This window comes from Furipterus horrens, unplaced genomic scaffold, assembly GCF_987537825.1.
Source record: "Furipterus horrens unplaced genomic scaffold, mFurHor1.1.pri manual_scaffold_4, whole genome shotgun sequence".
In the NCBI taxonomy this organism is placed as follows: domain Eukaryota; kingdom Metazoa; phylum Chordata; class Mammalia; order Chiroptera; family Furipteridae; genus Furipterus; species Furipterus horrens.
The window spans coordinates 152,476,987-152,498,829 of NW_028327174.1; the positions used below are offsets into that span (position 1 = coordinate 152,476,987).

General features: G+C 39.3%; 1 long non-coding RNA gene across 1 annotated transcript in view; it reads left to right on the forward strand.

Moving 5' to 3' along the window:
• The window catches only part of LOC150013087 (uncharacterized), a 175,641-nt gene that overhangs the window by 100,056 nt on the left and 53,742 nt on the right, over window positions 1-21,843 (forward strand). The window contains exon 2 of the long non-coding RNA XR_016510798.1: window positions 5,641-5,799. This is a non-coding gene — a long non-coding RNA (uncharacterized LOC150013087). The remainder of the gene's footprint in view (window positions 1-5,640; window positions 5,800-21,843) is intronic.

The following is a 21,843-nucleotide window of genomic DNA, read 5'->3' on the forward strand; positions in this document are numbered from 1 at the left end:
CACCATGAAATTTTAACACCACAGGTATGCTGTATATATATTTACGTAGTCAGATGGGGTTGTGGTTTGGAAAGTCATAAACCACTGTAATATCTGTGTGTGTGTGTGTGTGTGTGTGTGTGTGTCTTCCCCCACAAGAACCAGCTTTTACTCCCTCGGTTCAATATCACCACCTTGAGAATGCTTGTTTGAAATAAAAGAGGAATGACTTCTAATCATAAAAAGTGTTTTTTCCTACATAATGTTTTACTTACTTATTAAAAGTAGCTTCATAGCACCTTTTCTGCATTTGGGATCATACTGAGACAATAGGAAACTCAGATATAATACTATCTATTTAAAATGTCTATAGCTTATATAAGGCTAAAATGCCTATAACATTTTACATTGACAGCAATGGTCATATAAATGACTGGAGATTTAGTGAAATCTGAAAATGCAAAAATAAAATCTGGTAGAGGAAAAGAATATGAGAAATTGAAGAGAAGATGAAAGCTTTCTAGAGAAGCAGCTAACCTGTATTTAAGCTTATCATAAAAAGGAAACATAAAAGAAGGGTTTGAGAGGCAATAGGATGGAAGGGAAATTGTGCTGGATAAGGAAGTGGAAGGAAATAATACTAATTTTTCTTTTTGTAGGTGAATGTGTCTATATAACTAGGTAGCTTTTTCCTGCTTTGTGTACAAAGAAAAGATTAAGCACAGCTAAATCTGCAAAGCAAGGGGCATGCTGGGCTTTGGGAAAACATGAAGCTTACAGCCTGTAGGTTATCTGGCTGGTAATCAAGCCATAGGTCTGGGAGGAATCTGGAGATTGTCTGATCTGTTTTTATCTATTCCTTTTGTTCCTCATTCTCCAGCCTCCTGCTTATAAATTCTCAGCAGCAGCCTCCTGTCTGAGTTTTCAGCCTTATCTCTAACCACACCATCTACACAGACCAACCTCCCAACTCCCAGCAATTCTTGTGGGTTCCCATGTCCTTACTTTTTGGCTCGTAACCAATACTTCTATTGGGACTGGTTTACTTTATATCTTCATACTCGTTTCCTTTAATTCCTAGTTCTCCACACTGAAATGTGTCACTTTACAGGGAAGGCTCAGAGAGGTCCATGATTTCCTGAGGTCACACAGCTAGTATGACTAGAATGCAGGCCTTCTGACTCAGAATCTGATGTACTCTCTGCTCTGGCAGTTTGAGCCTACCTTGCCACCTGATTGATATGTTATAATCCACAGTTAACATTTTGTCTAGTGCAGAATGTATAGACAAATAACCATTTTATCTTGAAGATGAGTGAATGACAGTAGATGGTACAGTTACCTGCCTTATAAGTTTTAGATTTTATCCTGCTCATTTATAATTGCTCATGACAATAAAATAACTGAAAATAAGATTTTGAATCTTTGCCTTCCTGTCTGCCAATGTTGACTCCACAGTATGGATATCTTTGGTGTTGGTTCCCTTATAATACACTGTGAGCTTTTAGGAACATGCTATAGGTAAGTGAACACAAAACAGAGGCCAAGGTGTTCACAGGCAGTGCAGGGTGCTATACTCCTTGCAGGTAGAATTTGCTGCACTTATTTTTGTATCTGTGAGTCTAGCCAGGTGCTGGAACATGGTTGGTGCTTCACACATATTTATTGAAGCAAAAGAGCTATTGTTTTCCACCTTCTCCTTACAGGGTGTCTGCCAAGATCATAACAATTCTCCCTTCTCTGGGAACTCAGAATTGCTGTTGGCTGTTTCTTCCCTGAACTCTCATATGTACTCCAGCCACAGTTAACTGACCAAGGTTGAACACCTGACCAGAGCTGGGCAAAATTCCCATCCTTGAGATTTGGAATTGAGACCATGAGGGACTGAGAGTCAGTCTCTGTGGCTAAACCCAGAGCAAATAAATACAGGAGCGGTTACAGAGCTGTCTTGTGGGTTGAAGATTGAAAAAAGCTAGACTTCCAAGATAAAAGGCTGAAGTGATGATATAAAGGACAGAGTATGGAGAGAAATGCCCCAGGGATTCTAGCCCATTCCTTAGTCTTGGTTGCATTTCTGCAGTTGATTCCTTGACACTCTTATGTTCTTATAATAAATTCCCTTTTGTGTTAAAGTTGATTTAGGTTGGTTTTGATTATTTGTAACCAAAAACATTTTACCATTATAACAAAACATCAGGTTTCTCATTTCAATAAAATAAATTAATTTAAGTAAAAAAAAAAAATATGGAATAGACCAAACAGTTTCAAAATTATAAACCAAAATCACTTGGGAATGTTATATATTAAAAATAGATTGGGGGTGTTGGTAAAATAATGCTGAGGGGCTCTGTGCATTGCTGCTTTTGAAGGAATAGGTAATTTTTTTCTTCAGGATGAAGTAGAAATATGAAGAGAGACAAATAGTGCCTAGAAACCACAGACAATAGTCAATAGTAAAGCAAAGGACCAAACAGGTAAAATAGAATACATAAGGAGCCTAAGAGTAATTCCTGCATGCTTCCTAAACCTCAGCCCTTATATCCTACCCATTGCTAAGTCCTGCTTAATTCTCCCACCTGACAATCTCTTGAGTCTGTCTCCATTCACTCTAAGTGGCTGGTATTTCTCATAGGGACTCCTGCAATAGCCTCTGTAAGTGGACTACTAACAGCCACTCTTGCCACCAAAGTTCTCCACACTGTGACTAGAGCACTAAGGAGCCCAGCTGATCCTGTCACCCTTTCCAGTAGCTTTTTTTTTTTTTTAAGCTCTTCCCCACAAAGGCCTGTAAGGTACAGCTGCCATCCACCTGTCCAGCCTCATCTGTGCCCCATCCTGACCCTGTCCCGGCCCCTGCCATAGGCCCCCTTTCAGTTCCTTGCCTTGCCAGGCTTCCTCCAGTGTGGGGTTTTGCCTCTGTCCTTCTCCCTCCTGGAACAATCTTTTCTGCCACTGTTACTTAGCTTTCCTTAGCTTCTCTAACCACATTGATTATTCGTAGTGGAATACTGTGTACTCATCTTTCCTACCATTTGTTATAGTAGTAGTTTTGCTTTTATTTTTTCTTCATTCTTTGGTCATCTGTTTATTCTTTTAGGCTGTAAGGTCCACAAGGGCAGGGAGTCTCGGTTTAGTCTTAGCCTCAACAGGATACCTAACAGGAGATTAAGAAATATTTCTTGAATGAATAAGTATGTGGAAGGGAAGAAGAAATAAAAAGAGAGCAAACAAACCAGAAAAAGCAGCTTCCCACTTTCATATCCTTTTTCAAAGTTTGGGTTTATAACATTTAGTGTTTTTTAAATCAAAGTTTCTCTTAGATACTAGGCTATTTATGAACAATATTATTAATAATGTTAAAATTCTTTTTACAAGTAGGGATATAAAGTTATCAGTAGATAAAATATAATTAATGTCAGTAGGACTCCTAGGCAAGCCCACAAAGGCCTGTTTAACCCACAGTCTCTTTAAAACAGTAGTTAAGCCCTGAAATCTACTAAGCCCCTGGGAGTCTCAAGAGGGACTCTGGAGATAGGGAAGGAAACTGGACCCCAATTACTGGCAACATCACGGCTCCGTGAAGGGTAGATGCTCCGAGAGTTCTCAGTTCTGCCATTCTGGTGGTGAGCCTGGTTCTAGGCAGGTGGGAATGTAGGGCCGCCTTGGGGACCATTCAAGGAACAAGTTGCTCATAAGCCAGTTAATAGGTCTCACTAGAATAGGTTCCTTTGCCTTTGCTTTGGCATATGTCTCTTTTGAAACCATGTGCACTTAAGCAGAAGACACAGGTTACCCTGCTGGAGGAAGACCTTTCTTTCATCTAGATTGTATTTTGGGCTAAAATTTCTGCATAAACATTCCATCCTAAGGAGGAGAAAGGAAAGGAGTTTCTAAAGGTAGAAGGATTGGTACAGAAGCCCTTGAGTAAGTCAACTTGTGCAGGTGACGGTAGAAATTGATTACTGGTGAGGAGGATGAGAAGGCAAGAAGAGGAAATAAAAGAAAACATAGGCTACTGGCCTGAGAATGAAGAATGTGAACAGATAAATCTGTTACAGTGACCAGATTTCCTGACAAATATTCCCGGAGTCCATAGGTTCAGTAGAAGTGCCAGTTACTTCAGCTAAACCTTTCTAGAGAATATCAGTTTTATTTTAGAAAGAACAACCTGGCTGCAAAGTTAAAGTTTAAAATCCAGAAAATATTAGTTTATATAAACAATTACATTGCAAAGAATTGTTTTCATGAAATGAGGTAGTACAGAGTGCTCTGCAAAAGTGCTTTTGTTAAAATTCCCACAAAGAGGATTCACTGAATTAAATCTGGGGTTCTCTCCAAAGATTTTACAAATATCATCATCCATGCAGTAAGAAGCACAGGAATTCTGATGAGAACAGATTTTTCCATAATTCATCACCCACTTCCCTTTTACTCAGGAGGTGGCCTCTTATTTGGGCTGTTGGATATAACCAGTGAACTGAATACTTGAAACCAATTTGCAATTTTGAGAAGAGGTCATTGATTCTCACAGCATGTGTATACTTGGAATTTTTATTGTTTAACTCTATATGTGGACAAGTTTTGCCTCATACTACTTTAAGTCAGATGAGGTATATGAATTCTCCTTGTTTTACTGAAGTCTTCAGAAGAGTTTAAAAATGTTTAACAGGTCTGAATGTTGCCTTGAATTTAAAATACTATATGTACTTTCCTGAAGATGTCTGGTTAGGTGAGGGATATTATTTATAAGCATGTGCTTTATTTTGGGGGAGGATGTTGGGAGAGAAATTTCCTGTGCATTTTGCCCAGTACAAAGAAGACAATGGAGGTAGTTGATAAAATACCAAATTAAATAAGTGTATTCCCAGATCTTTTTAAAAATAATTACTGCTTTGAGCTATTGGTGATTTATTGTTTTCAGAATTGCAAATCCCAGTCAATGTGTTTGTTATATTTTATTAGCATTTATTTTTTCATATGACTTAAATTTGCATTCTTGAAGTAAAAGGAAGCTTCCTCTACCACTGATGGAGAGGAGGAACAGAGGGACTGTGTTGTCAGGCACATAATACTCTCTGAATCATCTTGTGTGCATTTTTTTTACTGAATAATAAAAGCTTATTAAATAATATTCAAGTCCTTGGGTGGGGAAAAATGAACAAAAACTTTTTAAAATTTATTTTTCAATTACTGTTGAAAAATAGCCCCCTGCCACTTTTCCCCTAGAAATGTTATTATTGACTCATCCCGGCAGGAGGTCTGCCATGTTGAACCAATTAAAGCAGCCTTTGTAAGAGAAGGACATGATTCATTGTTCCCAATCATTATTCGTAAGATAACCATTGGGAGCAGGTTTGTGGATACATCGACAGCCACAGGGGAGGACTTTAATTTGTAACAAGAAAATTTTCCTTTTGTTTAATGAGGAGAGACATCTCTGACCCTTTAGCTGTACAGGTTTATGGGGGGAGGCAGGCCTTGCGGGTATTTATCCGCTTACACTGAGGAGTCCTTCTACTATATAGTTAAAAGAAGTGAAACTCCCAAGGGTCTTCACCTGGAGTGAGCAATTGGTGGAGAAAAGAACCAAGTTAATGTTTTTCTCAAACAGCTGCATTTTTGTCTTTGATTTTATTTTTAACTGGCAAGTTTTTATTTCAGGGCCTGTGGTTGATACAGAAGACTGTCCTATGAAACAGAGAGGGTAACTAAAACCAAAGAAAGGACTCTGGCGTCTAACCAAAGGCATGCCACACAGGATGGGAAGGAGCGGAAGCCTTGGTGAACCAGCAGAGGCAGAGACAAGCCATGCATGAACAGGTAGCCCTGTATGAGGAATATGTAATTCCCTGTGATGATTTCTGGCACGTGAAGATCATGAAGGACATGAGCTTATCTTAAGGATCTTGTATTAAATTTTTTCAGAGACTGCACAGTAGGCACACCAGCCACAGAACTAATATAAACTGTTATATTTCTACACTGTTCCACCCTTTGGTGATTAGCCACTTGGGATCCTGTCCGTTGGATTTCTTGAGAAAATATCCAGCAGTTAACTTTGACAGAGGCAGCTTTCTAGATGTGAGATTCATCACGTGTGGGTGTTAGGGTCACCTTGGAATTCAACCATCAGTCCAGTCTGGAGCAGGTCACCTGAAACTGAAATTCTTCTGAGAAACAAGAATAGGAAGGAGTTTTCACTATGAAGGGGGATGCAGAGTAAACTTTTCCCCCTTTGCTCAAGGGAGGAAGGAAGTTTGAAGAAGTGGTGAGAATACTGACAGAATAATGTTTTTAATACATTAGCTGATTTTCCCACTCTGGCAGCTCCTATTGCTCTGCCTCTTTCCCCAACCCCATTCAGGCAACAGTTGTTGTGTCAGGGAACAAAAGAGTTTCACCAGAGAACAGGAAAGAAAAGGATTTTGAGTGTCAAAAGTCACGACCCTATGGGCATTTGGCATAGAAACTATAAGGTGAGTTGGAGCAAGGCTTCTAGCTGCTGGGAGAATGTGCAGTTTTCCAGGTGTGCTGGCAGTGAGAGAAGACAGGGCATGATCTTGGGGAGGAAAGAGCACTTAGATGTTAGTGGGAGGTGAGGAGGAGTAAAGAGAAGGTGGGGGTGGAGGAGAAGCAGGGAGGGTTTGCTCTTAGGCACTGGTGGCCTCTCTCAGCTCTAAGACGCTCTGTGCCCTGCTCCTCAGAGGGAAAGGTGATGGATACAGAAACCCCAGGCGGCTTGGGTTGTCATCACTTCCCAGAAGAGCCTAGGGAGACTGTGAGACCTTACAACAGAAGTGGCTGAATGGTGGCAAAGGTACAGAGAATCAGAGCCAGCCACAGGGAGTTGAGTTTATACAGTACAATGTGCGAGTGTTAGAATAAGTCATCTGTGACCAAAATTGCCATGAGAGCAGTAATAAAGAATCCACAACTTTCAATTGGCATTAAAGTCCTGTAGAGTTGAGCCCTAACTTGTGGGATCTGAATCTGCCTCCAGGTAAAGAGTTCCAGAATTGAATGGAATTGTGGGACACCCAGCTGATGCCAGAGAATTGGTTGGGGTGTGTGTGTGGAGCGCAGAGGTGTATGTTGCGGGGAGACCCACACATTTGGGATCAGAAGTATTTTGGGTAAAAATAGTTTAGACCTTTGATTGTCTTCTCTAATTTCCAAGGCATAATTCAAATTTCACCTGTTCCAAGGCACCTTTCCAGATGTCTCAGTTATTATTATTTTCTCCATCTTTGTGTTTAGTTAGCCCCTCACACATTCATTATGGCTCATTGTCAAAGTCAGCCTGTATTGCAAGTTAGTGTCAGCCACTGGGTGTGCACCCCAGGAGGATTCTGTCTGGTGTCCTCTCAGCACCTACCATGCATTTATACGTCCTAGGCTGGCAGGTATTTTGGTGCCTGGTATGTAAAAAATCCTCAACACCTATTTGTCAACTAAATTGAATTTAAAGTTTTTGTGAAACATGAGACAGATCCTTTCCTTATTTGTTGTATGGCCTTGGGGATGTTGCTTAATCACATTCAGTCCTACCTCTTTAAAATGGAGGTGGACAATGAAGCCTACTTCATAGGTTATGGTGAGGACTAAATGAGAATGGAGAGTAAGGACCTGGGACATAGTGTGTGTTCAATACAGGATGGTAAGGGAGAAAAAGTACACCATCAATATTTATTGCAGCTATCAGCATTGATTTGCAATGATTTGTGGTTCCAGTGTTCTTGCTTCCAGCCTCTGCTTTAGGCCCAGAGGAAAAAAAGTTTGCAGGAGACAATGAGTCTCAGGCTCCTGTTTGGTTATGAGCAAGAGGTTCCTGAATCTAAGAGGTGAGTAGAGATGACCTGGGCTTTGGTGTAGAAACTTCATTGTGAATTCCCAGCACAATTAAAAGGCCAACGCTAATAGTCGAATAATCAATTATCTGTGAACACCCAGAAAAGATGGGAGATCTTAATGTTTATCTGAAATTCAGAAGACCCTGCGCTAAGAATGGGGGTGATTAGGAGAGAGTGTCAGGGCTCTCTCACAGCCATAAAGATCTCTTCCTGAGACCATTGGCACAGGGATTTGCATATTTTCTGACAACAGGACCTCATTAATAGAACCTTCTACTTTAAGGCTATAGAATATTCCTAAATCAGGGAACCAGAATTATGCCCAGAGCACTGTGTCCCTGAAATGAAAAGCTGTGTCTGTAGAATGGAGAACAAGGTCACCTTCCCCATGGCCTCAGACCAGGCAGCATTTGGGATTGATGCAAGGTTGGAAAAAGAAACTCTCCTTATTTCCTCTCTGTGTTCTTACCATGTTCATCCTCATGTCCAGTCATTATAATGCCCTTCATACCCCTTAGGTTAATCATGTTGAGTACAGGGTGGTGTGAATATTATGGTTCGAATTAATAAAATTGTGGTCCATCCATAGGAATGCTTTTCTGCTGTACATTCAGAGTTGGAGCCTCTTGATTTCAAACTTTTATTAGTGTATGTCAATAGAGTTGTCCCTGTATGAACTGGAAAATGCCTAATGTCTTTCTACTCCTAATGGTTTATAACCTAGATAACATACCATATTAATCTGTATATCTCTTTTAAATTAAAAAATATCTTTTTATCCTCACCCAAGGACATGTTTTTATTGCCTTTAGAGAAGGAGGACAAGAGGAGAGAGAGGAACAATCAACAAGTTGCCTCCCATACACACCCGAGCCTGGCATCATGTGTGCCAGACCAGGGACTGAACCCACAACCTAGGGACATGTCCTGTCTGGGAATCGAACTCACAACCTTTTGGTTACTGGTGATTCTCTAACCAACTGAGCCACAATGGCCAGGACTGTGGATCTCTTTTAAAAATATAAATGCCCGCTTCCCCCTAGTTCTACTCCCAACTGTGAATGTGAGTCAGTGGGTCTTGGGATAGTCCACTGGAATCTGCACTTAAAAAATCTCTATAAATTACTTTGCTTCACAGCCAGAGCTAAGAACTACTCTGTCTGTAAAGCTATATAGCTCTTCTTAATAAGAACAGTGAGAGATGAAGCATTTCTTCTTTTGAGATGCAAAGTCTTGGTTTACCTTTTCATTTTTGCTTTGTTTTCTACCAGTTGATGGGCATAAAACAGGAAATTAGCTGAAATGAGAATATCAGGAATACTTTTAAAGTAGACAGGATTGGGCATAAAATAGCAACAAGGACAAACCCAATAAATTAATTAAAAAATTTTAAAGCATATATAAAACCATTGAGGGGCCCTGGCTGGTGTAGCTCAGTTGGTTGGAACATTGTCCCATAGACCTAAGGGTCACAGGTTCAATTCCCGGTCAGGTTACATACCCAGCTGGGGTACATACCATGGTTGGTTGCATACGAGAAGGCAATTGATCAATGTCTCTCTCTCACATTGGTGTTTCTCTCTCTCTCTCTCTCTCTCTCTCTCTCTCTCTCTCTCTCTCTCTCTTTCTCTCTTCCCACCCACCCCCTCCCCCTTTCCCTTCTCCTCTCTCTTGAGCAATTAAAAAATATCCTTAGGTGAGGAAAAAAAAAAAAAAACATATAGAGGACTGAGGGCATCTCAGACTTTAAAGAAAGTTTTCTCTGAAAAAAGAAAAAAAAAAAAGAGGACATAACCACCATATATTACAACAATAATAACATTTTTAAAGAAAAGCAGCCTCATTTTGTTAGGAAGGAATTATTCCTATTTAATGGAATGTTTTGAAGAACTAAGTAGGCACATGAACAGGAACTGATGGATGTAGCCAGGTAAGCTTTAAAAAGTCTGCCATAGTTGGAGGCCTGTTCATTTCCCTGCTTCCTGGGCTGGAGTTTCCCTGAAATGCAGTCATTTTCTCTGTTTTTGATACCTCGTAGTAAAATCCTCAAGACCCATGATCCTAGGTCCCAACCCTCTTCTATATGCTGCCCTTTGAATAACTCAAAATAGCTTTTGTAAGAACCTCATGTTGCTCTTCCTCAGGCTAAACAATTCTTTTAAAAAATTTTATCATAATCTATTTTTCTGAGGCCTTCCCATCCTCAAGTCTATCTTCTGAATACCCGCCAACTTGTCTATATCGTTTATAACTGAGTAACATACATCCCAGGTTATATAGGAATCTTAGTTTATTCCTATTTTCTAGGCTTAATTATTACCCACAAACTTTTTCATCCTAAAGTATCTTGATTGACCAATGTCATACGTGGTTGGCCTCCTTTCAACTGAACTGAATGCAGTATCTAAGGGTGGATGCAGACAGTAAGAATCAGAGTGGGGCTCTCACTACCCAAGCCTCAGTGTTTTACAAGTACAGTCAAGGAGATGCATCCATCCTCCAGTCTTTCCCGCTGAGCCACATCTTCCCCGTGAAGTGCTGGTGTTGTTGGGTCTTGGCATTTGTTCCTACGAAATTGCGTGTAGTTAGAATTCAGCCCATTGTTCAGTTTGTTAAGAACTTGGTCATCCAAAATGCTGCCTTACCCTTTCCAACCTCCTGCTATCAGAAGATACAATCTTGCTTTTGAGTATCATTGTCCAAGTTCTTTATTTAAAATATTGCATAGGGTTGTCCTGTGGCACACCACCTTTTCTAATTTGACCTCTGTTTGCATCCTCGAGTCATTTAACATCAAAAACTCATTTAATTGTAGTATCATCCAGACCTTGCATTTCTGCCTTTTGCATGATAATATCTTGAGCCAGCTTAGTAAATGCTTATTGAAATGTAAGATTTCTAATGTAGAACATCATTTTACTGATCTATATATACATCTAGATCCTAGGCCAAAAAAAGGGGGGAAAAAAGAAGAAGTTATGTTTAATGTGACTCCTTTTTAGTCCCACGAGGTCATGGAAATGTAACGACTGTCACACAGAATAGGGCGTGCTCAATGAATATTTGTAGATACAAGCACAATTTTTCATTGAAATGTAAGCGGAAGTTCTCACTCATGGCTCTTGCTGTGAAAAAAAGACTGTTTCTTTAGATCTGTCCAGGACGTCTGCTTTGGGAGGTTCCACACACAGCTTAGGTCCACATTACAGTACGAATTGACTATTTGCTAATCATATAAATATTATTGCTGAAGTGAAAACATGATTGAGGCCAAAAGTGTGAACTAAATGCAGAAACTACCAGGTCTTTAATGTAAGCAATTAATTAGACATCATCTTTAAGTCTGATGATATGTCCTGGGGTGTTAATCAAATCAAATATTGCCAGCTGCTGAGAGCGGGCTTGTTCAGGAAGCATTCCCTGCACCAAAGGGGAGATGAAGTTGGCATTGAAACAAATTTCCTAAGGATCCAATAGTTAAGGACACCTATAGAGAAATTACGCTTTGTAGGCATGCCCATAACAGATCAAACAAACACTGTGTTGAGTCACCTGGAGGGTGAGAATAGCCTGGAGTTTTAAACCAGACAGAACTGGGTTCAAGCCTTGGTTCCATTTCTTTCTAGACTTGGAGAATTACCTAATCTGTCTGTGCGTTAGTGTCTTCAATATTAAATGGAGGTATCAAAACCCACCTTGCAGGGCTTTTTTTCAGGATAAGAGACTGCACAGGACAATACCCAACCAGCAGGAAAGATGCTATATGGCAGTTGGGTGGTAGTGATGGTGCTTGTTAATGATAAATGAGTCTGGTCCACCCTCTGCTGCTGGTGTGTCCTCTTTGACATTGGACATACACTTAGCTTTTCAGAGATTTCTCTTCCCCATCTCTGAAAAGGCAGGAGTGGACTAGATGGAGTTACAGGGCTAAACGCCCATCATTCTTTGACCAGGATGGGAATTAGGGCAATTTTGAGATAAGTGGAACGAGACATGGGGAAAGTGCACTGAAATGTAGGAGGTTGGTCTAGTCACCGAGTATGATGTCCCACAGGGAGTTCATTTTTCCCACTCTAATCCCCTTCCATCCCTAGAGGAGGCTGAAGGTCCCCAGACATGGGCCTTCATCTCACGTCCTCAGCAGCACACCTGCCTGGCTGCCATCACATGTTGCTGTAGGGCAGGGAGGCACCCAGCGCCGCAACAAGGACACCATAAAGGAAAAAGTAAATTTTGGAAGGTGGGGCGGGGCTCTCTTCAACTATTGGGATATTTAAAATAACATTTTTCCTTTATTTTTTTCTTACTGCAAATTAATACATGGTTAATTCAGAGAGCAATGAACACAATAGTTTAAAGCTACCATCATTAACATTTTATGTATGTTCTTCCATTTTTTAAAATATATAAAACAATAATAACCTCATCATATCTACCTATTTTATAGTATATACTTTTCTGGGTATTCCCTCCCCCCTCCTTTATCATCTGCTGGTTTAATGATGCCTGTTAACAGCAACCCCTTGGTTATTTAGCAGATGTCTCCAAACTAGGATGTTTCCTCCTAGGACATATGCAAGGCAATCTCTCAGGGAACAGGAAGAAAATTTCAGAGTTTCTGTTTATATTTTTACCTCCTATTTTTAAAGTTGTTTGTGTATGTTTAGTTCATAACATGTAAAACTATATCTGGAGGGAGGCAGTCCAGCGCTGGGATGGTGGCTCCAGGAACCCTTCAGAGGCTGAATCACTTTCCAACCTTCTTCCTTTCCACAGTAAATCCAGGCCTTCCTTCTAGGCTTGCAGCCTCATGTTTGCAAGATAGTTGTTGCATACCTGAGCTTTATATCTGCACTCCAGGCAGGTTTAATGGAAAAGAACAAAGGGCAAAGGAGTTTCTCCTAGTAAGGCTTTGCTTTTTATTCAAGAAAGGATGTTTTCCTTCTTGTGGGTCAAAACAAGGGAAGTTGGGAAATACAAAATTCTAGCTTTTCAGCCTCGGTGGCGAAGGAAGTCAATGACAAAGGGCATTGGCAATCGTTTGGGGGTAGGCAATCCACAGGGTCTGCCACCTTTCTCTCCTCAGAAAAACGCACGCCCGCGTGCAGGTGTGTGCACACATACACAGCTTTGCCAGGTCATTTCAGGGGGATGGGATGGGAGCCACTCTACAGGGCCAAATTGAGCTCCACTGCACGAATGGACGCTACGCTCAGCCCAAAGCCTGGGGCGTTGGAGAAGCAACAGGGGGAGGGGATAGAAAACACAACCGAAAGTGGCAACGTATGTACGAATGGGCGCAGCAGATACAGAAAGCACAGTGGCTGTGCAGATTACAAGTAGCAGATGTTGTAATAACAGTAAAAAAAAGAAACACAATGGCAAATAGAAAACGAAAGGCTAAAGCAATACTACAATGAGGAAAGTGTAGTTATTTAGGTGTCTAAAGCTTAAGGGAGTGCGCTAACCGGTAGGGCCGGAAGTCAGCTCCCCACTGAGGGATAGGGGTAGTGAAAGTGGTTGGGGGGAGGGCATCCTTTTGTGAAAATTTGGGCCAAGTTCTATTAGTTTCTATAGAGTCACAGGACAGTCATCAGGAAGTCAAGGGGTTTGGTGACTTGGAGATTTGAAATCTGACATAGAAAAATTACACAAGGCGTTGTAAGTAATTTCCAGTGGAATTTATGATGGCAACTTGCAGTTAGTTCCTTGCAGATTTGTAGGAACTGATCATAATGTTTGGGAATATATGAGTTGCTGAGATAATATAATATATGCACAAGCAGCAAAACAATTAGCACCACGCTCAAAACCATCCTACAGGATCCATTACAAACTTTCCATAGTTGGAAAAATCTCAGCTATCCCTCAGTTTCTTAGGTCCATTATAAAATGTAGAAGCAAAAGGATTTTAAAGAAAAAAATCACAGGTGTTTGAGCCACATGCATTTTCCTCCAAGGTGACTTGGTGATATCAGAGGATGATATTGTGTTGGAAACTAAGTTAAAAAAAAAAAAAGAGAGAGAGAGAGATCATGAAATTGAAAAAGAATTCACTGACTTTTCCAGGGGAAGAAATACCTGGCTTCTGAACATGGTCTATATTCTGAACAGTGTCCTAGAAGGGATGCCACTGACTAACTTTTGTAAAGCATTCCAGGTGTCTCCCAGCAAGTTTTGATGCTTCCAAGTGCCCAAGGAGGTCAGCAATTTAAATGAGTTTAAGAATTTTAGCTGTGTCTAAACTTGAGGCCCACCTAAAGTAAAACTTTGCAAATTTTGGGTGTGGACCCCAATCAGACCTCCTAGGTTGGGATCCTGGCTCCAACATTTATCAGTTATGTGACTTGGGGCTGAGTTGCTTCACATCTCTGCGTTTATTTTCTCATCCATAAAATGGGAATAAGCACTTCATAGGACGGTTTTGAGGATGAAGTGAGATAATCTATGGAAAAATCACCACAGGGTATGATGTAATAAACATTCCAAACATCCAGAAACACGTGGCTGGATAAGCAACATTTATTTTCTGATTAGTTCCACATTTATAAAATGTTCATATCAGTACTATAAATTTACCTAAGGATAAGGAATCTATTTTACTGTTAGCTCACTCTGAAAAGAAAATTAGTTCCTAGAAAGGTGTTTACTATTATTTGTGGGCATCAGAATGATGTAATTTTTAAGACTGATGAGAATTCTGGATTTGAATTCTCATTTATTGCCTTTAAGACTTTGAAAAGTGCTTAAGTTCTTTGAGCCTCAATGCCTTATTTATAAAATGGGGATTCTGCGTAGTTTAAATGAGTTAATAGCAATAAAGTGCTTGTACAGTGCCAGGCGCATGGAAAGTGCTCAAGGCTGACTTGAACTATTAAGCATTTTCCAGAAAAGAAAATGGAGTTAAGAGGCTATATCATAAAGCACTTTTCTTCATCTTGTAGATAATATATTGAACTTCCAGATCCATAATATTCAAGACAAAATTTTGAATGGATGTCTATTTCAGGATTTTTTTCCCCCATAGCCAAACATTAAAAACAAAGTGACAGTCTATTCAGATAGAGATGGCAGACACATGGTGTACCCACCTGACACCACAACGTTAGCCATTGTGGCACCTATTGAGTTCATATTCAGGCTCCAAATTTTTCGCAACACAAAACTCTCTATAACCATTGTCAGTTTGTTTGGGTTATGTGAAATCAGACATTTCCCATCCTTGATCCAATATCATGTTGTCAGAAGTGTTATTTTTCCTGGAGGAGGAAGAATTTGTGTTTTCAAGTAAATTCCTTCCACTAAAATTCTGATCAAACCTTTAAAAGATGAGAGATAATTCTCTCTCAGACCCTTGAGTCATCAGGGTGAGTCATATCAAAGAGAGGGAAAAGTTGGCTGGCAGTACCCGTGATCTGTTGTTTGTACTGCTTTGGAAGATGCTGCTAAGACAGGTAAAATTGAAGAATTTTTTTAAAGGATTAAAAAAAATTAACCTATAGCTTCTTTGAGAAATTTGTTTGCTTATTTATTTTCTGAGGCTCTAAAAGGTACTTAAGTCTGCTTAAATAATTTAGGACTAAATAAACATAAAGATAATTGAATGAGGAAAGCAGAACAGAGAGTATGTATATAAAATTAGGATAGATAAGGCAAAGTCAGATGTGAGATTAATATCTAAAATTTACACCAAAAAGTTCTATAGGTTTTCTAGAAACAGATCTCAGATTTGGCACTAAACTGTTCAGAGAAGACGCCCTCACGTACATGATCTACATTATCTGCAGTAACAGCCACTACAAAATCACTCCGAGTACTAAGAAGCAGCCCAACTATTTTCCATTTTGAGATCAGAGAGAAATTCCTCCCTTGGGCTCTCCTAAGGAGGGCACTGTGTAATGGAATAGTGACCTAGAAAACTATTTTCTGCAGAAAGGCTCATTCCAAAGCCATGTTGAATACCTAAATGCTAATTTATTCTATCAGAGTTTTGAGCTCCTTGAGTTTCTGCAAAATAACTAGGCTTCAGTTCTGGAATAGTTCAGGAAAGGTTTCTGTATATGCAATAACCCTGTGGCCTGCGGATATTTGGGTTCTTCCACTTGATTATGAACCACAGGGCCAGAAGTTCCTGGCCATTATAGCAATAGCTAAGGAAAGAAACACAAAAAGATTCTCCTTCCAGATTCCAGGAGTGCCGTTGCCTTCCACCCCCTGAGGAGGAGGTGGGAGATGAAGAGAAAATGTTTTTCTCTCTCTCTTCCTGAAACAATTTTAGCAGCTCTTAAATTTTTATTGACTAAAAACCAAGCATAGTAATTATTGTAGAGACTACAGAAAGTACTCTTATTATGTCACCATAAGAGTAAAACCAGCAAAAAAAAAAAAAAAAGCAGTGTGCACTGGAAGACTTTTACATCTGCAGAAAAAATCCACTCTGAGAGATAATCTGCAAATGGATGTTTGGGTGGGGGTGTGTGCCAGGGAGGACAGGAGAGGGTAAGAAACCATCTGGTGTTTTAGTTCATTTGGGATTTGGAGCAAGTATATTTCATCAAGTTCTTTTGAAGCCTGGTTGAAATAACCCCTGAGCACTATCCAGTTATATTTGATTTTGTATTTATCATGTGACTTCTACTTATTAATTCAGTGTCCAAGAGGCTAAAAAAGGGAGATGTGGAGGATTGATGCTGTAATTATTTCCTTTCCTGAATCCTGTGTATGACTTTGTAACTCATCCCGTCAATAGCTGAAGATCATTTTTCACCCCTTGTATGGGGACTGGTTGTGACTTGTTTTGGCCAGTAGACTATGGAAGAAGTGATGGTGTGCCAGTTCCAAGCTTAGGTCTCAAGAGGCCTTAAAACTCCTGTCTCTCTCTCTCTCTGAACATTGCACAGCCACTGTGGGAACACACCCAGGCCGACTTGCTCAGTGATGAGAAACCAGGCCCAATTACTTATATTGCTTTTGCTGATTGCCAGACAACTCTACACATGTGTGTGAGCCCATCTTAGACCAGCCACCCTGTGGCTCAGCCACCAGCTGGACACATGTGCCTGAGGGGGCCCAGGAGAGATCAGCTGAGCCTTGCTGACCTTAGACGTGTGAGTAAAACCAAATGCTCATTGCTTTAATTCTCTATGTTTTAGTGTGGTTGTTACATAGCAGTGGCTAATTGATACAGGAGGGTCCTCTGGTGTTAGTATTATAACTAATAGAAAATTTTGTTCACTATTATAAATTTTAAAAATTATGAACAAAAATATTATACATAAAAAAAAGAAAAACCCACACACTTTGACATTCTGGTTTGTGCTTTAGGGTCTTGTGAGTCAATGATCATGTAAGTCCACAAGAACCTGAGTAGCTGCAAATAAGGGGACAAAATTGAGTTTCTGGGCTTGTATAATAGAAGATCAGACCCTAGATGAGTGGCCTGCAGAGTACTCCCTCCTGGGATTTTCAGCTTAAGTGTGGGGAGATAGCCGTATATATATTTTAATAAAATCTCTAAAATGTAACAGTCCCCATTTTCTCATCTCTTCCTAGTTTACATAATAGGGGGTTGTTTTCTCTTAGAGTATCTTTAATTACTCCTAAGTTCTTTGCATCTGCTACTGTGACTTATCTAGCACGTCCTTCTTAGAGAGGTATTTTCCACTTTGTTGGTTTATGTCTCATCACCTTTCCTCTGGGAAATGAGGGGGGAATGCGAACAAAAACACCTGTCACAAGCGAAGCTGAAAAATACCAACTTTTAATTGGGTTCTCCAGTGGTTTCTGTGACCTCGTCTGATGCCTTGACATTTTCTTTTCTTTGGGTTTTGTTGTCAGTTTTATTCTAAGGAATTTGGTTGGACTTAATATTTGCAGCAAGAGAAGAGGCATAGCTAGACCTGGCCCCTGTTTCCGGTGAGTCATCGGCATCTGTTACATGGTGGTGGAGAAGCAGAGGCTGGCAGATCTGTTGAAATCAGGAATGGAGGGCTCTGAGATTCATGAACAACTCCTGGGGAGATTCAAGAGCAGGATTTCTGTTGGGGAGGGCAGAGGTGGGGGCGGCATTGTGAAAACCCTCCTCTCTGTGTCCTGTAAGAAATTGAAGATTTCTTTCCTTTCAGGGCTGCTAACGGAGGCAGGACCAGAAGTCTCAGAATATCCATACAGGAAAGATACTGAGCTTTGCCAAGACGTCAGTTCTCATCTAATGAGTGAGAACAGAATTAAATTTGTCATGAGGATTAAATAATTTAAACATGTAATTCCTAGCATGCCTGGAGCATAAACACACTTGATAAATGCAATTTTTTTCCCTCTCTTTTCACCTTTTCTGACTTTTAGTTATATTGTTGTTTGTTTGCTTGCCTGTTTGTATATGTATCTCTTACTCTGTAGAATCTTGCATGTTTATGCAGCTACAGGAGATGTTTCATAATAATAACTATGCCAATCCTTCATAATATTTGGAAGAAAATGGTAAAAAATACACTAAGAAAAACAGCCAAAGAAAGTGTTCAAAGGGGAGAAAGAGAACTTGACCGGACTGATGAGCTGCTACATGTACATCCCAGTCCCCAAGCTGCTTTTACAAAAACCCGGCTAGAAAGCATTTTAATCTCCCATTACCTGAATAAAAAACTGAAGCCCCAGGATTTCAAATGCCTTACCTACAGACCAAGAATTTGAACAAACGGCTGCTTGACTTTAATACCCAAGTTCTTGCTTCTATTCCCAGCTGCCTCCAAGGCAGTGATTCTTACCTATGGTTTCACATTGGAATCATTGGGAAGCTTTAAAAAAAAATAGCAATGCCCAACATAGTACTGAAAAAGGACCAAGGTGGAAGAGTCACACTATCCAATTTCAAGACTTTTATAAAGCTTCAGTAATCAAGGTTGTTCACTGGTGAAACAGTAGACACACAGATTAATGGAACAGAATAGAGAACCCAGAAATAGGCCCACACAAATATAGTCAGGTGATCTCTAACAAATAAATAAAGCCAATTCAATGATGAAAAGATAAGCATTTTAACAAATTATGCTGGAACAATTAGAAATCCATATGGAAGATAAAAATTGAACCTAGACCCAGACCTTACACTTTTATAATAATGAACTAAAAACAGATCATAGACCTAAATATAATACATAAAACTATAAATCTGTTAGAATAAAACATTGGAGAAAAGCATAAAACTTTGGGTTTGACAAAGAGTTTTTAGATGTAGGACCCAAAGCATGATTTAGTAAAGTAAATTGATAGATTGGACTTTATTAAAATTACAAATTTTCGTGAAAGAGAATCAAAGGACAAAATACAGATTGGGAGAAAATATTTGCAAACATGTATCTGATCAAAGACTTGTATCCAAAATATACAAAGCACTCTTAAAATTGACAATAAGAAAATCAAATTTTAAAATTATCAAAAGATCTGATCAGACATTTTATCAAAGAAGATATACAAATGGAAAATTAGCATGTGAAAAGATACTCAACATCACTTGTCATTAGGGAATTAAAAATTACAACAATAATTTTAAAAAATTACAACAATAAGATAACTCCACATACCTATTAAAATGGCTAAAATTTACAAACTAAAAATATCAATTGCTGAGTAGGATATGGAGCAATAAGGAAGTTTCATTCATTGCTGGTGTGAAAGCAACATAGTAGACACTTTGAAGACAGTTGGGCAGTTTTTTACAAAGCTGGATATAATCTTAGCTTACTCTCGAGTGATGGAATGACTACATACATATTTACTAATCTGAAAACTCAAGTTACTGATTTGAAAACTTATATTTATACAAAAAAACCTGCATGTGAATGTTTATAGCACCTTATTCATAATTCTCAAAACCGGAAGCAATTATGATGCCTTTCAATAGGTGAATGGATAAACAAATTATGGTATATCTATCCAATGGAATATGAGTCAAGCCACCAAAGACATGAATGACTTTTAAGTGTAAGTTGCTAAGTGAAAGAAGCCAGTATAAAAACACTGCATATTATATGATTCAAATTACATGACATTCTGACAAAGGCAAAACTATGGAGATGGTAGAAAGATCATTGGTTTCTGGGGGCTCAGGGTAAGGGAAAAGCATTGAATAAATAAAGCACAGGGGTCATTTAAGACAACAAAACTATTCTCTATGATAACCATGATGGTGGATACATGATACTATGTATTTGTCAAAACCCATTGAACTTTATAGGACAAAGAGTGAACTTTAATGTATGCAAATATTTTTAAAAATCATTTAATAGGTTAGGGATTCCTGAATAAAAGGCAGAATTGTGACAAAACAATATAACTGTATAACTGTATGTTGTATAACAATATAACAACATAATTGGGTAGATGTGCTTGTAAATCACCCAGGGTGAAACAGGCAAATGCGCTGAACAAGTCTTCAAAAAAAAATTCACTGAAGACAAACGCAGCCTCTCACAACAATGCCAGCTGGCACACTGATACAGATGGGTTCTTAGAACACTCACCTAGCAGGGGAAGCCTGTACTACAAGGTGCCTACCCTCCAGAAGATAATTCCAGGTTTTTTGGGCCCCCCCCATATAAGTGTACATGGTTTAATATTTATACACATATATTTCCTTGTTCTGTCAACTGAGAGGGTCTAGAAGCAATGAGAGCCCTGTGGCAATGAGCATACCTAGTACCAGATCTTGGTTTCTAATATCATTCTCCCACAAAAGGAACCAGATAAGTGGCTGATTCTAGAATTAGAGTAGCAAATATGAAAGATGAGCATGGAGCATCTTATATGCCAGAAAGTAAGAAGGTGCTTGGAACAACAACAACGCAGTGATGGAGATGTGTCAAAGGGATACAGGGCCACGTGGAAGATCTCCTGATGCCCAAAGCTGGGACACTTGAGCAACAAAATGAATAAAGTAGTATTAGAGTGAAACCCAAAGTAGGAAGTAAATAAATGAATCTATACTGGTATGAATAAATTATTGAATAAATAAATAAATGGAAAAAGACACATTTTCTATACAAAAGTTTTAAGAGTTTTATGTAGATACTATGTTCTCCAGGAAGAGGAATATAACCCTCCATTCCTTGAGTGTGGCTTGACCAGAGCGGCTCCTTAGAAGAGAATGCATAATGAAAAAGGGGTAGGAAAGAGTAACTTTATATTGGAGAAACCTGATGAACAGTGACCTTAGCCAAATGATTAGGGTCCACATCAATAGTGATAAGTCATGGTGATACATGTACCCTTGATCTGATGTGATGAGAATGGCTTTATCTCTGTGGTCTTCCTCCCAAAAGCACATAATCCCAGTCTGACCATGAGAAAAACATCAGATAAATCCCAATTGAGGGACATTCTACAAAGTACCTGACCAGTACTCCTCAGAACTGTCAAGGTCATCAAGAACAATGAAAGTCTGTGAAACTGTTACAGCCTAGAAGAATATAATGAGACATGATGACTATATGTAATTGATATCCTAGATGGGATCCTGGTATACAAAAAAGAAATTAGGGGGAAACCAAAGAGATATGAAAAAATATGGACTTCAATTCATAATATATCAATACTGGCTCATTAATTGTGACAAATGTACCATACTGATATAAGATGTTAATAATAGGGAGAACTGGGCATGCCATATATGGGGAATCTCTGTACTAAATTTGCAATTTTTTCATACACTTAAAACTGTTCTAATATAAAGCATTACTTAAAGTAACTTGATATGCCTGGGTACTACCCTAGATTCTGATTTAATTTGTCTGATGTGGGGTCTGACTCTCAGATCTTCAAAAAGCTACCCAGGTGATTCTAATGTATAGCAAACCACTACTCTAAGGGAAGGGATGGTTTTTGCAAGTAAGCTGCTTTTTCTTCCTTCTCATTTACTTGTTTAATTATAATAAATGCTGTGATGTTACCCCGGTGAAATCAAGGCTTCATGATCTTGGTTTTTTGAAAACAGCAGATCTTTAAATGTATAGCCAGTGAT